This window comes from Cuculus canorus, chromosome 8, assembly GCF_017976375.1.
Source record: "Cuculus canorus isolate bCucCan1 chromosome 8, bCucCan1.pri, whole genome shotgun sequence".
NCBI classification, from domain to species: Eukaryota; Metazoa; Chordata; class Aves; order Cuculiformes; family Cuculidae; genus Cuculus; species Cuculus canorus.
This window is the reverse complement of record NC_071408.1, coordinates 31,436,300-31,455,271: the sequence shown is the minus strand read 5'-3', so window position 1 is coordinate 31,455,271 and position 18,972 is coordinate 31,436,300.

Here is an 18,972-nt window from a genome sequence, read left to right as displayed (position 1 = left end):
ACACAGTCCCAAATCGTAATGATGTCCCAAATCACAGGATTAATGCATCTATGAACAGACCTCTTATGCCTCTAGAATGAAGTACTCCTTGCTAATTTCTCTTCAAGACACCAGCTTAATTGCATTTTAAACAAATGGGCTGCTTTGCTGGCCAACTTTTAAATGAGATAACAGCAATGTTCACTCTCCAGCAGTGATGAGTGCCTTGCAGTAGATTCAAAACTCTGTTCAATAACAGGTTTAATCTCACACCAGCAGATTTACTGCAGAATAAACTGCCACTGAGCTCATAATTAGTAAAACAAAAAAACCCAACCTACTAAATATTATTTTCCAAAGCAGCAGGCTATGTTTTAGTGGAAATTTTTAGTCCTTTTCTTTGTGTGTTTTATTGATTTTATGTATGATATTGGGAATTCATGCTATGATTTAAGATAATGGTCTTTATCGATCACTTAAGCAGTTGTTTAGCTACATGGTAACAAAATGATGCTCCCATTCACTGAATATGTGATGCTGACAGCGGGGAGACCACAGTGCTTCCCTTCTTAATGTTTATTTCTTTTTTCCAAAAGCATATTCGCTGCTGGAAAACAGCAACTACAAACATTTGTGCTTTAGAAACAATCTTCCCATAATTTTCTTTGTTGCAGCTATTAGTAGCCAATTGTGATTCAGTGATACCCAGTTCAACAAGCAGATGTTCCAAAGTATATTCTCTGTAGCATGAAAACAAATATTAATGAGGTAATTGGAACTATTGAGGAAAAGAAAATGGTGAGTACGTAGTCTGAAGTCGTGCCCTTCAGTGCTTTCTTGTATTTAGCAACAAAGTGAAGTTTCGGTATCTAACCGTGTTTAAACACCAGAGGGCAATTTTCGAAAGAGCTTTGTCCGAGGTTCAGGTTTGTGTGTGCACATGAAATTTGTACTCGGCAAGGGGAAGGTTGGAAAGTGTAATTGGAAAATTTGGTCTCTGATAGTTTAAAAAATACCCTCCCAAGTGATGTAAAGCAATTGGAAAGAGAAGGAATGAAGTTTAGCCAGCAGTATGCTTTCTTCTTTTCAGCTGGTTGTATATATGGTGACTGATTGGGGGCATTTTTATGAATTTATGTATGTTTATGCCACTGTCTAAACTGCACGCTAATAATTCTTATTTTACATACATGTTGCACATGCGCTGTTACATTAGATACAAGTATTTATCCATTATTTAATTTCACTGCTTCTTAACACAGCGCATACTGTAAGATCTCTTTTTCAACAGATCATTTTACTCAGCATAAGCTATTATAGACCAAAGTATTAAAGCCTAAATTTAGTACCTTGCTTTTATACTAGAAATAATCTATTTCAACAGAACTGTGCTATTGCAGCCACTGTGATGCAATAAACACTAAACACAACAACTGCGGTAAGGAAGAGAACCTGTCTGGCTGTGCTAAAATCAGTATATAATGATTTCTTTGGTTGTTTCTGTGTTTTGAGGCAGGTGTGCTCCAGAACAGTCAGTGCTGTCCTTATGCTCTGCCACCCAATGTCACATTTCTTTGCCCGCTCTTCAGATATTATAAAAGCCTATACCTTTACTAAGTTATTGAGCAAGGGTACAAAAAGACCTGCTGCCTCTTTCTGTCTGAAATACTTTTAATAAGTTTTTATATAACCAAATATTAGGGTACCAGGGGTAGAAGCAGCGATTATGAACGATTCTGGAAAAATCCCTCATAAAGATCTGGTCTTATCTCCGTATTTGTCAAACCCTTCAAAAGCAATGATCAGTGGCAGTAGAAGGTTGCCACAGCATCAGTATTTCTTGATATAAAATCTTCACTTAGATATATAAGACAGTGTGAATACCCTTCTTTTGAACAGTCTCTGGGGCTGTAGATTTGCTAATGTACTGTGAGTGCATTCATTAGCTCTTGTGCTTTTAGCTTCCACATTGCTTGAACAGTGGCATTCACTTCCTTATTCTGACAAAGTGAAGTATTTTTGGTCTCATAATCTGTTTTTCTGTCTTGGCCAAATACAAGCACTTTTGTCTAAAGTGGCATTTGTGGTGCAAAGACAAGAGCGGTGGAGATGAAGTTAATTTAAGGAAGGGATTTACTAAAAACGGTGGAGAGTGTTTAGTGTCCTGCTTCCATCCTGAATAGCACTCCAAATTTTCATTGTATATCATTTAGTATCAAGCGTGGCTTCTCTTTATTTTATAGAATCAAAGCATAGCCAGTCCACCATAATTGGAAGGATGCCAATTAGAATACTTGGGTGTAGAGCACACCACTCAGTAGTTCATCAAAATAACAGAAGTCTATCAAAAATATATAATTTAACTTTTAATCTCATGAACGACCTGAGTTTTGGTCTTTTATATAATCTTTAAATCACATATGTGAATTGATGTATCTCTATCTTTATTTGATTCTGGTCCTCTGTGCTCTTCTGGTGATATATAACAATAACAAACTGATTCATACCAGTCTGTCCTGTAATTTAGACAAGAGACAAGGACCTGGGAATTCTGGTTTTATTTCTAGGCTCCAGCACAGGCCTCCTTTATACATCTGTAAATCATAAGTTTCCCTACCCATGGGTTATGAGAATAGATTTTTTACTGATGGAGAGTCACAAAAATTCTGTAACAGTTATGATCATTACTGATAATGTTCAATATGGTTTTTTTTTTGTAATATTTGTAACTGCTGATGTCTTATATCAGATCTACGATATTGTGCCTGAATAATATTCAGACTCCCTCTTTCTCCAACTGGGACTATTACCTGTTTAGAATTGATTGTTTGCTGCTGTTGTCAATGGAATGTTTTTTTCTGACCGACTTGATACATTCAAGATACAATCTCAAATATAAAAATGCCTTTTAATGCCTGCTTCTCGGTGCATTGTCAACGTTATTGCCATGCCTGGATGTTCAGAGCCTGCTGCAAAGAGCTTTATAATCCAGAAATAAAAATACATACAAACTCAAGAGGGAAGGAAAGAAATTGTTCAGTGCTGTTTAATATATTTATAGGACATTCTACAATTTTTAGTTAAAAAGGTAAAATTGTGGATGCCGTAAGAAGAAGCCTTTGAAAGTTAGAATGAGTAAGATAACACAGGTGGAAAAGTAGCGTTAGGAAACATGAAGAAAGGTAAGGAGATTTTAGTATGAAACAAATTGACTGACTGGAGGAGTTGGAGAAGTAGGAGTGGGAAGCGTGGGGAAGATGAACAACCTCTGCCAATGGTTTTAAACATCAGGTCTGAACAGAATCTAGGGGTGTGGAGAGTAACGATGAAAGCTAAACTGCAACGTTACGTAAAACACCTCATTCCATCACAATGTGCTGCACAGTATAAGTACGAACAATACAAAGTGTGAACGCGCAGTTTGGAGTAGATGATGACAGTGCCATGATCTTCTGTAAGAAACCGCTCCGTAGGACCTGTGTTAGCTTTAAAAGTACATTTGACTTCCACTAACATCTTCAATTCAGTCTTTTCTTCATGTCTCAGGCTGTAGGATGTTTGGAGTTCCGAAAAACAAAATTCAGTTCTTCTCATTTGCATCTGAACAGTGATTTGATCTCTCCGCTGGTTACTATCTTGGCCTCGGGTCCATTTTGGCCTGACAGATCTTTATATTCCCTCTGTACCGTGGAGATGAGGTATCACCTACACGTTTTCCTTTCACTCCAAGAAAACCTCAAAGAAAACCTGTATCATCAGTCGCATATTTTCTCTGTACAGGTTTCCGAGGGTGCCGTTTCATTAGACGTGGTGTTGTAAGCCTATGCAAAAGCCCATTTAGTAGAAACTGACTGTTGAGCAAATTAATTGGTGGAAGAGATTAATATTTATTCTGTTGTCCCAGCACAGCGAAAAAATGTTAAATATATTGTGTAAAATCCATTAAGTATCAACAAACACTATAAGCTACAATAAACTTAACCATTTTTAATATTGTCTTTTGTATATATTACCCCTGAAGTTTCCTTTTCTGTGTGTGTATATTGAAAAATAAATATTTTTAATTCATCCTTAGAGGAGATGATCAAACATAATAATCTGGAAAAATTTCTTTCTATGGTAGAAAAAATTGTTTTACCCAGCAGAAGTTAATTTTGTCGCTAATTTTATGAGATCTCTCTTGTACTGTCATGTAAGAAAAGGCAGAGAAAAAGCAACTACAAAGCTTCATGCTGTCATCTGAAATCTTTTGATAGTTTCTTTGATGAAGATATTTGCTAAGGATTACAATGAACATTCTTCCTATTCTGTTACATCATTCTGTGGATTGAAGCCTTCTCAGAGCTGCGTTTTGCTTTGACCAAGAAATATATCTTGCGTATGAAATTTTCAGTAGCTGAATTGGAAATAAGGTAAAAAAGCATCACAGATGGAATTTTAGGAGATAGGACTCAGCAGCAGGAGATATATTAATGGCTGGTGGATAATTAGCAACAACTTCATGTCTCAGTGTCACTTTTACCATGGGATTGATGCAATGAGCCTGTTAATACTTGTTCACAGTTGGATTTTAGTAGGTATTTTGCTGCAGCTGCAACTGCTGCAGAGTGTGTGCGTGTGCAATACCATATAGGAACTCTGTGCTTGGATTTGGCTGCGATGGTTTGGCTCCATGTGAGTTTTATGTTTCTTTTATTGTCTGTTATTTGCCATCCCGGAGTTGGAATATTTCCACTGTTCCTTCTCATTCTCAGATTTGCTTGGAACAGCCCTGGCTGTTGGTATGAGAAGTTTCTAGTGAGAAAAGAGCTGGTTTCCCTGTAAAGAAAGTGATCAGCAGAATGTCGGTGAATACGAATAAGCCCATTGATTCTTTGCTATTATGTCCCTCTTTCTCCAGTATTTCTATTAGAAAAACACTCAAAAGATGCAGTGTGACTGATAAGACAAAAAAATTGGTTTTAATGGATATAAGGAAAAACATTTGTAGCTACACTAAGAATACTAAAACATTTCAAGGGAAGGGTGAATTATTTAAGCTCTAAGTAATAACATAGAAAGCCCTCACACCATAAGGTGTGAATATTGCCCGGTCCATTTACAGTATTGAGCAGAAATCTGCGGTGTGTTGAAAAAGCCTATACTTCGATTTCTTAAGGAGTGGACTCTGAACAAGAGTAGTGTGTTTTGCAGTTCAGGCACATTCTCTTTTTTGAAAAGAAAGAACAAGTTAAAAATAAAGCCGAAAATACTCTTTTAGAGAAGCTAAGCTCTTCTTCCCATCAATAAAGCAGAAAGAATCTGCAAACCCCTGTGAAACTGAAAAAAAAAAAAAGGAAGAAAATAAAATCATATCAAATGGTGTAGTAGAGGTCGTATTTAGGATGCTTAGGAAGGAAATTGCAAAAGAAATTTCTCTGAGGAGTACAGTTTTAGTATGCAAAGTTTCAAACTTCTTCAATGTCTCCATCCTGAATTCTTTCTGTAATTTTAAAGCCAAATATATATCAATAATTATTTTTATAATTTGTTTTAATTTTATATAAGCTACAGAGTGAGGCACTATCAGATTTAATGTAAAAATGGGTTAAAAAGCAAGAAAATTCTGTATTCTAACTACCCACGAGGCGCACTGCTGATGGGAGCATCAGCTCCTTACATCGAATGTCAGTTCTTGTCAATTAATCAGATTAGCTATGATCTCTCTGCTCTCAGAAACCTTTTTTTTTAAAGTTTTGCAGAACATTAATGTAAATGAAGGACAATTAATTAACAGATGCCACTGTATGGTCATGTTAATGTTTTAATGCTTACACTTAAATCCCTTTTCACAAGGATTTCTATCTCAAAATCAGAATCTTCTGAGATTAAATTTTCAGGGAGTGTCAAAATTCCCGATTCATTTTCCCCTTTTAGTTCCAAGCATTTGAATACAGATTAAGCTATTCTTTAAAGCTGCTTAGAAATTTTGGGAGGGTCATTTTGAGTTTCCCACTTTTGGATACATTTGTCAGATACTGGACTTGTTCTCTATAACAAAATCTTCCTAAATCAATATGGACTAAGTGCACGTTTTAATATATTAATGATCTTTTTGGACGGTAAAGGAAAAAACATTTCCTGTATGTAAGAACACCTTTTTAGACAAAATTTCATAAGGACTTCTAATATATAAAGTTATTGAGCGTGCAAGGCTCTGTGGATGAAGAGCTCCCCAGGTAGACACTGATGGAGGGACTGGAGCTGTCTGTGTCAATGGTTTGCAAATAATGGTCTCTGGGAGAATTTAAAATTGCAGTTTTCACTCCAGACTGTGGTGCTTTTTAGGATGAGCCGAGTTGCTATGAGGCTTGGCACTCTTCAGTGCACCTTAGGCAGCAGTTCTTATACTTCCATTGAGATTGTAACAGCTGGCCATTACAATCAATCAAGTGACATTTCAGGGGTATTTTTTCTTTAATATTAAGGGAAAAAAAAGGAGAAATAAAAGATATTAAATTGTAACTTCTCCCAGAAAGAGGAATGAATTTATGGATTTACCTTTGACAGTAAAAAGCAGGCATTTACTTATATGTGAGACACTGCAGTATTTTCTATTAATATATAAACTTTTTCAATATCTTTGTAGTATTGATTCTATATAGGTGTTTGTTACATGTTACAGTAGTCTTTCACACATATGAGTGCAGAGTACTCAACTGTAGGACGCGTGTAGGCTTGTGGGGCTAATCAGAACTTTACTAGCCAAGCCATTAAATATTATGTAGATTTTTTCTCGCTTTAGAACAAGTCTTCAAAGCACAAATAAGGCAGTGGAGAAGCTAGTGTAGAGATGAGGATTTTAAAGAGTAGATGGAACAGCCTTCAAAGCGGGTGGAAAAAGAGCTTTAGAAAATTCTGAGACGGTAATACCTTCTAAGTTAAAGTTTATGAATTCCTGAAATAGAATAGGAAGCAAGAGGTTTAGTTCACTCCTATGTACAATTCCACCAGCAACACAGTTCGTGCTTAAGTTATTTCCATTTCTCCCAGGGCACAGTTCAATGAGTTAAATTATTATTTTTGCATACCATCCGTGTCTTAGCGCTCTAATGCTCTACATTGACTGCAGTAGCTAATCCTATATGGACATAATCATATGCTTATTATATGAACATGTGATTATTCTATATGTAATTAAAGTTATTAATGAAACATTCTTACCGGGTATTGGCAATTTGCTTATCAGCAACAAAAAACCAAAATGATGAATGAAGAGGTTATAATCAGAGTGTTTAATGCAAAGCACATCCTTCCTGGGGACTACTGAGGTAACTATGTATTTAGCTATTTTCCTGCTTAATGTCTTCAGGGACGTTTAACAACTAAAGCATCTCTACCTAGAAGATCAGAACAGGGAAAATTATAGAGAAGCTGTAGCATGATGCAGCAACTGCGGTAGCAGCAAGCTTACACACATAGATGGCAATTTTAGTCAGTTGGGGGCACATTTTACAAGATACCAAATTTCTTCTCTCAGTTTCTTCCTGAAGTAATGCAATTTACACTAATTTAAATAAGAGTTAAAGGAGCGGTAGGTTCAGGAAGGACTGCTAACCACGTACATTCCCCACCAACTGCCACTCTTCAGGGGCAGATCTCGTTTCAGTGTATGAGCGCGTCGTTTCTCCCACAGACATAAACTGAGGGGATAACAGAGCTTCTTCATAGGTGGAAAGTTAGTGAAGATGGTCAGTCCAAGCAGAGTGCAGCAAAGCACATTAGGAGGGCTGCAGGGAGGAATCTCCTTCCTCAGTGAAACGATTGTGGTTAGTGTTTTGGTAACACTGATGTTTTTTTTCTCCTACTGTTTAATTTCATTAAATAAATTATATTCACCTCCTCCTTATTCTCTCCACAGGTGATCACAGATGATCTCTAGGGTGAGCAACCTCATCCCAAGTCAGGTAAGACTGTTACGCTGAAATTGAAAGCAGTAAGAAAAACCTTTTGGGCATTTTATGACACATGATTGAAGAAACACAGGCAGAGGAGGGTTGCATCCTGGATCAAATGAAGTCTGGGAGTTTGCTCTCATTTTTAGATCTTTGCAAGTGAATGAAGCTGAGAAAGTTTTAGTAGTTTTAGTACTGATTCTGTTGCCTATGAATCTTCATATGGAGCTTTACATCTTTATTTCTCACAAGAAATATCCCACTATAAATGATGAAGAAGGTCTAACCAATAGTTCCAAATAAATGTCATAATCGTGAATAATTAAGTGCAGCGCAAAAAAGTATCTTTTTGGCATATAGTAAATTAAAGTATTTTCCCATGGCTTGAGAGTGATTATTTCTTACAAATACAGTTATTTACCAGTCTGCCTAGGAAATGCAGGGATGTCACATATGGTCAGCTTCTATTTTTACACAGTATGTAAAAATTAACGTATGTGTAGCTGGTGGCTCGTGCACATATTTTGTGTAGAATCATCTTTTGCTCCCCTGATTTTAGGAAATCCTCTAAGCAGTGGGAAAAGCTGGAAACAGTATTCTCCATCTTTTACTTTAGCAGCAGGATGTGTACAGGCCATCTCTTAAGTAATACATATTTTTCAATTATTAATTGAAAATCACAATAATCTTGTGTACAAACTACTTCAAGTACCGTCTTCAAAGGAGTGAGTTTTGGATCTAAATGAATATGTCACCTCTATTTGTTTGTGTTTACCATTGCCTCTAAATCAATGGAATTAACTGATCTGCCTGCATATGACTAAACCAGAGTGCTTTATGAGGCATTTTCTCCCCTATCTGAGGCCTTCTTTTTAGCTTCCATTTCCTGCCACCAGACCAGTTGTGGTCACATCGGACATCTTCCTTGCTAAGCTTCACCTTATTCTTGTAGTTCCTTTTTGAGTGACATCTCTCAGATGACTGTTTGGATTGATAAGAAAACATTTAAAACTCCTGTCCAAGTTCTTAACATCTTTTATCTCGCTGTTTTTTTTCTGGCCTTGACAAGTTCATCATGTCCAAGTAAATGCTGCGACAAAGCCTGTATCTCAGTTGTATCGCACTCAAGTCCATTATGGTCTGTCCTCCCTTTCTGTTGAAATGTCAGTTCCTGCCTTCCATTAAACCCTCGTTGCCCACTTGTTAGGATTTCAAACAAGCACTTTGTGCTGTCTTTTGTGTTGACCCTGTACTTGAAACCTGCCTTAAACATTTAAAAGCTGACCTCATTAAATTCAAGTCCTTAAAACTTTCCCTTGTTATAATGCCTATGGAAGAAATGAGAAGAAATGTCACGCTGGGGGTGCATTTCTGACTTTCCCGGTTTCCTTGTGCACCTGGCTGTGCCTCCACCTCTCTGCTTTCTCCAGCCCGATGTTTTGTTTTGCAGTCTTTGGGAAGTGACTGATTTTGTCCTCTTGCTACCCAGCACAGTGAAGTCCCGCTCCATGATTTGGGGTCTCACAATGTTGTTGAATAAAGAGCTGTTACAATAAGTAATACACTTGGGAACTTAGTTATGAATATTCAGCTGGACCGGTTAATATTTTTAGATGGTTAAGCTTATCAGTCTTACACAAAATTGACATATGTGATGGCATTTGACTTGTGAACCAAAATTTATTATCTTTTTAAGTTGTACTGTTTGTGTTGGAGGTGCAAAATTAGGCTTAAGAGGTCAGAACCAGAAAGAGCTTAGGTTTTAAGATTCACCTGGCGTAAAGATGTCTAATTCGCAAAGCGTAATCTGAAACGTTTAACGGAATTCAAGTTAGCTGAAGTAAGCATCTCTGATTTACCTCCGAGACCTGCCTTTCTTTGTCTGGGTATGGAGTCTTGGTGGTCTTTCCTTTAGCTGTCTATTCCATGTCAGCCTATATGGATCCCTCTCGGAGGTGCTTCACTGTTGCTGCACTTTACACCGTACCCTCCAAGCACAGATTCTGCCCGGCAAGCCAGACATAGAAAAAATAAGTACTCTAACAATCTTAACGCTGATGCAAAGGCTAGATTTGGGGTTTAGCCTTGAAATCTTTATACTTCTCTTCCAGTCTGTTTTTCTGGAGTTGCCAAATGGTTCCATTTGATTTGATTTTTATTTTTTGTTTCTCCTAATCTGAAGAGAACTGTCGTCAGGAACATAAAGCTTTCCAGATAGCTGGTAGTAAAGCTACTGTACGATGCACAGGGGAGTTCTAAGCAGAAGTTCACACTGCATATTCTCTATGCAGGAATACTTGTTATTTTCAGTATGAAGACTAGGCACTCGGGTGAGAGCTAGAACAGAGAAGGAATGACTTGAACAGTAATCTATCAAACTTATGGATGTCTAATGCATGCACATCCTTGAAACGTTTGCTAGCAAAAATCGTATTGCACTTAGGTTTTAAGCCTTTGTCTCTCCAGCATGATCTACTGATTACTAACCTTTTCATTTTGTCAGTAATACGCAAGCTTTCTCTTAACTCTGCTGTAATTTGCAAGGACACAAAGCATGCTTGAAATTACTTACCTGACTGCACTTTGCGTGAAGAACTCCATCCTCTCAGCTGTTTTAGATTAACAGTGAATTACAGTTCACTTCAATGCAATTAGACCTAATGAGGTGCACATGGAGACTATTGGGCCACTGCGTAACCACATTATGTGGACCTGCCAGTTGCCATTTTAAGCAATTAGTTTGACCTTTGAATGCAAACTACCACAAAGAACAAAGAGGTTCGTGGTCCAGATCCCTATTTACCTGAATGGAGGGAGGGATGATAAAAATTAGCTTCTGATCAGAAGAAGCTATTTCTCCAGGGAATCGTTAGAAAGGTAATTGTATTTGTAAAAGTATAGTTAAAATGATTGGTCATATTGTAAGTGCTGTTAAAATATACCCATAAAAGTGTTACTTTCTCTTCCGGTATGGCTTGATTTGAAATTATGTCTGGCGTTGTTGGCTATTTAGGAATCAGGGGTTAAATTTCATAAGGAGACCACCTGATTTTATCAGATTACATTGTGGTAAGGAAAATGAAGCACATCCTTATGTAACCTTGGTGAAAGTAGGCAGCTCTTCTACAAGGCAGTTTTGTTTAACTGTATTCAATAACTTGTTGTTGTCGTGTGTTGGAGGGAATGTTTTCACTTTGTCTGTGATATGCTCTTTAAGACCTTATCGAGTGGAACTGCCAAAGGAAAGGAAGTACACCAGATTGTAATTGAACTTTCATTATCAAGTGGATATTTGGGGGGTGGGGGAGGTGGGTGTTAAATATTAGGTTAAAGCTATGAGGGGTGAGTGGTTTGTTTCCCAGACAAACCTTCTGAGCATAGCAAAATGAAAAGCAGTAAGACTATTTCTACGTTTTTTATAAAGACGCAGACCTGTTGCTCCTCACATTATCATTGCTCTTTCTTTAGTTTGTTTCCTGATTTGCTTCTTGTGGTAGCCCCTGAAATCAAATATTCAGTTATTGTAGAAAAAGGAAGATTTTTAGAGGGCTCTAAAGAGTAGCTTAAATGTACAATTCTAATTGTTTTCGTGGATAAAACACCCATCCAAGGATTTAGCCTGCCTAGTTTGGTCCTTCTTAGAAATTCAAAGTTATTTTTAAGTTAATTAGAATATATTAAACACACATATGTACATATTGGCTGCAGTAGCATCTTGGCTTGTCTTTGTGCTGCTTAACATGGATTGTCCCAGAATGTTTGGGAAGTGTATCTACCCAGTATTTCTATTGTTATTACCCTGGTAATCATGGCCTCCTGCCTTTGGAGAGTATGTATTTGCAAGTAACGCCTGAAATAGTTCCCATTAGTCATTTCCAGGAGACTGAAAGTCTCCTTGGTACGTTTGAAAATTATTTTCTTACAACTTTCAGAATAGCTTCTGCACCACCCCTCGTGAGAGGACATGAGTCAGATGTGCATCCTAACAGGAATATAGATATGAATTCCTGGTTAAGAGTTACACTAAGGAACAATGTCTTGATCCTTGCTTGAAGTTGCAAGCATGTAAACTTCCTTCTTCCTATTGTGCTTAGCTTCTAAATGAGAAATGCCCTTTTGTACTTTAATTAAAATTAACATCATAAGAAATCGTGCTTTATTCTAACTGCATGTAAGCTGACAACAAAAGATAAGTTTTGTGATAATTAAATGAAATAACAAGCATTTTATAGGAGCTGCCAAATTAGACAAAAGTGGTTTTATCTCTGTGTACATAAGTATAATTTTGTTAAATCCTGTTAGTAATACATAGTCATTTAAAAGCGTTCAAAACCATCTTCTGTTTCTAATATATGTTAGTGTTTTTGCATTTTCAAAATAAATACCTGGATACTTGAAAAGGTCGAAATTCTGCCAGTTGTTAACAGATGTAATTACCAATGGACTCTATGAGCCATTATAACTGATAAATATATGAAGTACATTGACTTGCTCATAGATCTTTTGTGCTGGTACCTTCAGGCCACAGAATCTGTCCCTACTGTATATGCTTGCTAAATATGATCCAGTGTTGTAGTTTAAATATTTGTCTGTACGTAATGAAGTCTGTTTGATGTCAAAATGAAAATGTAAATGTAATTATATTGACCGAGTGATAAATACTGGCAGCCTACAGAATAAGCATCTTCAAGATCCATGCTAGCCACTGCGCAATGAGTTGAAATGCTATTCCTGTAAGGTATAACCTAGATTACAAATGTCTTCAGTTACCTGTTCCATGAATTCTTTAACTGTAATGTGAAGTAACCGGTATGGATGGCTGCACCAAAATTGGTCTCCCCTAATGTAGCCTTCTCTATGCAGTTGAATTGCGTTGCTGTTTTGGTATAATCAGTACTTGACCTTCTTCCATTATTTTCCTACTGAGAAGTACAATGCAAATGAATATAGAGTAGGTATTCCTTCTCTGTGGAGTGGGTAGAGAAATAAGCTTGTGAAGGATTTATGTGTAAATGGGCAACCTGAAACGTACATTGACCTGGCTTGTATTTGAACACTGTTCCTTTTTCATTCCAAAGGTTCATTGATGTCAAAGGCCATCTGTTTCCTGTAGTGCAGAAACATGTAGACTTTGAGAGAACTGAATTTTAATCTCTTTGGTAAACTACAATTTAAATGTCTGTTTCAAGAATCTGAATAGTTTCAACATCAGTGTTTTGAGTGCAGTGATTTTCTGCTTGTTTGTATATTTGAGGTCTGAGTGTTATGATATATCTCAAAGTAATGAAGCACGGCACGGTCTCAAAACACTTGTACTGGCACCGTTTCAGACTGGTTGAGGATACGCAAATCTCAGATACCATTTGAGTGACGGAGCTGGAGGTGATGTGAATCTTTCACTCAGTAGGAGAACTTCCTTAGTAGAAGGTAGGGAGTGTTCAACTGGAGTTCCTTGTACCATTTTGTTTCACAAGTCAATATACACCCTTGATATCATAGTTAGCTGCCTTAGTCTGGAGGGCTGGACCACTTTGAGAATTGAGGTCATCAACTCTCAACTTTTCACACCAGCTGAGTAAGCATTGCCTTAGTCCTTCAATCTGAAAGGAGGTGTTCCTGTATTTAAATATGCTTTGTTAAATTTTGAACTCTCAAGAAACAAACTTCAGAGGGAATATTTGCTATCATACAGAGTATTATACCAAGTACAGCTATGAAATAACTTCATGAATACAAAGGTAAACAGGATTAGTTTACTGTTGCTTGATTTAGCTGTGTAGAGTGGACTGGGGCACTGGAAAATCAAAAAAAAGAGTTGATTTGAAATTAAATCAGTGGAGGAGAAATTTAGTAGTGAAAGTGGTTCCATCAATTTGCACCAGTTCTATTGGGATAACAACAGCTAGCTTAAGAAAGCCATGGAGGCATCCTGAGACAATCTGCTTCATTAAGATAAAGGGAGCCTCCTTTTTCATCCTCAGAAATCTTATTGAGCTATTAGGTATAACAAACGTGTATATCATTCTGACAATCTACTGCTTTAGCAACTTTTAGGGCACCAAGTACCAAGAACACTTCTAAACTATTGAGAGTGTGACTTTAAAAGATGGAGGATTGTTGTGTCTTTGGTGAATTTCTGTCTTTTCATCTGGGTTTGGGTTTGAGGTTTTTTTTTTGTGAAAGTTGCCATTACCTGCATGAGTTTCATTTCCGCGAGTAGAAGTACATAAAGGATGTGATTAATGGTAACCAGAGAAAATTTTTAAAGTGAAAAGTTCTAACGAGTTTAGTAATATGAAGTAATTACTAGGTCATCTTTCTGTCTCAAAAGATTATATCTCTAAGATGAAAGAGTTTCTATCATTACAGCACTGTTACACAATACTTTTATTACTCATATTGTGGTTTTTTTAGAATACGCATCGTCATCATACTCTGTTATATCAAAAAAAACTAATGCTGAATGAATAATTCTATATTTTAATCGAACATACATTTAGGTGCCATGCAGAGGAAAAAATGTATTTGACTGTAGTCTGTCTTGAAGAAGATTTAAATGTCAAAGGAAGTATCAGTTCTCAAGGAATTTCTGTGATTAAAGAAACAGTGCGTTTAGGCTTGTCGCATCTTCGCTGCTTTCACTGTTTTGATTAGCATTAAATAAGAGTATTTTAGTATTGCTGAAGTGCAAAGTAGTGGTACAAATTTCCTGATGATTATATATACTTTATTGGCAGATATAATTAACTTTTTCATATTCCCTATCTAATTCTTGAGGCTAAGCTAAAATTTTCCAAATAAAATATTTTCCTCTTAGACACTCAGTTTAAATGATTCTACTTAATTTGTATGAAATGTAACCTGTCACTACTCCACTATAAATGTTAAAACTTCTTACTCTCATACAACATAAAACTGTATAATTAAATAATAGGGATAATGGATGGAAAATTTGCCAGAATCGTTATTGTTCTGGTGCTATTATCTGTTATCCTGTTTGTTTGTTTGATTTTCTATGTGGAAATAATAACAACAGCATAATACTTCAGGAGCATTTGCAGAACAACAGCATTTTGGCTTCGAACCCAATTAGAACAAAAAGCACAATAACGCATTAGAATATAAATCTGACATGTAGTTTTCCTTCAGGAGATATTCAGTTTTTAGTTTTAAACAAGTCCCTTAGCAGCTTTAGGGTTCTTAGGATGCCTAGAGTCAATTTTGAACAATTTTGCAACTTACTACTGGGAATCTTAATTCAAATTCAACAAAACACTGAAAGAGGTAGTGCTTTGGGGTACTTAACTTCCTCAAAGGACCATCAGTGTGAAACCTCAGATGGGGAGGAGCAACATGTAAATAAAATATGTCAACCTGAGAACATGGTAAATAGCAAGAATAGCGCTCTCTTCTTAGGTAAGAAAAATTGTATTTCGTGTCATTCACTGTGATAGAAAGCAAAATTACTAAAAAGCATTGTTTCACCGTTAGAGTGGGATAAAATTCTTCTGTGTTAGAAGAGATCGAATTATTAGTTGCAAATACAAGATCTAATTCCTTGCTTCTTATTCGAGAGAGATTCTGCTAAGCTTGGCTTTCAACTCTTCATTCCCTGAGGAAGCCCTTCTTCTCGTTGTTCCAGAGAAAGTACTTAATGACATATTCATAGGTGAATAGTCTTCGCTTGTGGGTTTTTAGTATTGGATGCTGATAATGACATGTGAGTCATTGCTCAAGGTACATTATGGTGTTTCTGATCTGTGAGAAACCGTATGACAGCTTCTAAGCTAGGAAACCACAGGTGATGTATTGAGTGCTCTCATGATAAGTTTAGGCAGAAAAACACGTAAATTCCTTGTACCTACAGACTCTGCTGGTAGTACTGAAGGTTTGGCTGTAAGATCATGATTAACAAATTATTTCACACTGAAATTAACAGTGGAACCACCTCAATATTTGCATCTAGAAAACTGAGCACCGTATTTTTGTTAATATTCAACAGTCCTGCTCTTCTGTGAATGCTGCTCTTTCAATATCATTCTCAAAATATATTGATATGTAAATATCACACACCCGTCTTCTTCCATTAGCAGATTCAGGTTTCTGAACTAACCATGTTAGTAATGGTGATATAGTCACATAGTGGGATAACATTTGCGATAAGAAGAGTTTTGAAAATAACATATTTCATCAGGAAGCACAAGAAAACAGCTACTCTGTCCCAAAATTCCTGAAACACTTTCTTTTTTGAAGACTTTCTATGCCATGGTACAATTGTGACTCTAAGACCCTTACACCATACATGCATGTAAGCATTTAAAACACACACCCTAAGCTATTCTAATGTTTACTCAAATGACTATTACACATATTAAGAGTATCTTTGTGTTTTAATCCTAGTTCAAAAGCTTTTAGACGCTTACTGAGATTCTTAAAGCTTATTGTTGACTGTATTAACATGCGTATACATTAACAAAGGCATTACGATGCAAACTAAAAACGTGACTTTTATTCTGTTCAGAATATTTTCCCCGCAAGGATCTGAAGGAGCCTGTAGTCACATGCCTCCTGGATTTAATTAATACCTTATAGATCTAATGCAACTTCTTTCTGATTTATTTATTTTGCTGAGCTGACAGTGTAATGTAGATAGATGTGCTAGATAGGCAGGATTTTTGCTTCCTGTGTTCTGGAAGAATTGGAATAAAAATGGCCTTTGTAGGGGGCAGGAAAAGGGAAGGAGAAAGAAACTTCTGTACTACTCACATACCCCATTTCACTAACTGTATTTCTCCATAAGGCAGCCATGTATCGTTATTAACAATAAAAGAACAAGGAGAATCACTTAAAAAAAATATGAACATTCTGTCTGGCCCTTGGAGACATGAACTATCAGACAGTTTTGTGTTATGTATTGTTAAGGAAACTGTGTTGTGATTTTCATTTGTGAACAATACAATGGAAGGTTTTTTTTTCCCTTGGCAATTACTATGTCTCAAGGTCGTTTCAAAATGATTTTTGACAGTTAAAAAAAATCTTTAAGTTTACATATCCTTTATGTGACCTGAGAAAGTTATTTTTATTGATTAAATGATTTGTACATTTCTAAACAGAAGAGATGGAATTTTTTAGAGGCAGACTGTTAATATTAATGACTTTCTCTGCCGATGTATCACAGACCACGTACATAAACAAGACAACTCATAAGTACAGCAGAAGGTATTGCTCCTGGCAAGCATTAGCAGGGAAAATGATAACACTTGTAGTATCTCATCACCACAGCACAGCGCTCTGAGGTCAAAACATTTGTCCCATGTTGCTTTCCCTATTTCTTCAGTTTGACACGCTGCACTAAGAAGATACAAACCTGCTGCCACAATCCTGGTAGATATAGTTGTTGATGTCAAATATTTTCAGCCCCTTCAGGGCAAAAGCACTATGCTGGCAGCCTCGCCAGTGAGCCAGATGAGTCCACAGTACACGAAATAGTCGCTTTATTACCTCTCTCTAGTGCCGACTGAATAACCTCGAGAGTAGAAAAGCTGATTGTACATTGTCCCTTCGCTTTTTTTTCCCCTTACGTAAAGCATTATGACACAGTGGCTCAGGTTGTATGTTAAGAGTAGTCACTGTTCTGGCTTGCCAGTGGTTTTCCATATTGTCTTTTATCCTTTGCCTGTATATATCTCTATGTAAACACCTAGAAAAAGGGTAATTCCCCCACTGTTTTCAGGATTCACTGATAAATAATGCCACGTAGTAAATTATATGCAGCTGGGAGAAGTCTCACAATCACAAGCCATTGTTCTCGTGGGGGTCTTAAACCTAGTAGATATCTCCTGGAAACAACACAGCACAGAAAGCAGTCTTGAAGGTTCCTGGAGTGTGTGGTAGACAACCTCCTCACACAGGTGGTGAGCGAGCCAGCTAGGGAAGCTGCCCCATCGGACCCGTTGTTGACAAATAGAGAAGGACTTGTGGGTGATGTGATGGTTGGAGGCCCTCTTGGGCACAGTGATACTGAAATAATAGTTTTCAGTTCTTGGACAAGTCAGGAGATTTAGATTAATATTGACAAGAGCTTTGCTTTATGTGAAAATATTACTCCTGGCTACTTTATTAAAAAGGAATAAGTAGGGACATGATCCTTGTGGAATAAAGAATGGTGGACAGAAGTCTAGTGAGCTTAGCTTTAAAGAAACAAGGAGCATGAAATACCACAGCCAAGATAAGCATGAAGGAAAAACACCTTATACTTTACATACTGTTGAGTTCTGGTTTGCAGAAAGTTTTGATGTTGATCCTGCATCTTCTCCAAAAAAAAAGTGCAAGACTGTGGTTTTGTGCACTGTCCACCTAATTCCAGTCACATTAAACAAGAAAGTTTAATAGCTGCAGTGCAGTTTTACTGCCCTCCCCCCATTTTTTAGCCTCTCCCCCTAATAACCCTGACAACCATGGGCAGATTTGAATGGTAGAGACTAGCTAGAACAAAAATATTTTTAATATAATAACCATATTTCTATTGGAAGAGGTCATGGAAATTTCTGACTGTCCTCTGTAAAGATGTTTCCATCTCTGGTACAGTATCTACCCTGGCGTCATTGTTGAATAAGCCAGTGTAGCTTAATCAGACACAGAAGTGGGTAAGAAAACAGTGAAAGTTATAGTGTCCAATCCATATAAATACATATACATCTATATATATGATTTTTGAGGGACCAGCCTTTGCAGAATAAATATGGCCAACTTAAAGTTACAGAAAGTACTACAGAAAAATCATTTTTTTCCCTGGAAGGCAACTGTTCTCTACAGACAAATGATATAACTTAAAAGAAAAACAACAACATTACGTCTGCAGTTTCATTTGATCTGAAAGCGAAATAATATGTGGAACGCTTAATTTGTCAAGACATTCTGGCAGCTCTCATCAAAAGCCTGGTATAAGCTTTACTAGTTTGGCTCACTAAATTGAAAGTGGGCTTGGAAAAGGTCATAGGGAATTAAAGGTTACGGAACCAATAATCAAAGCAATTAGCTATAACTTGAGTCTTCTGAG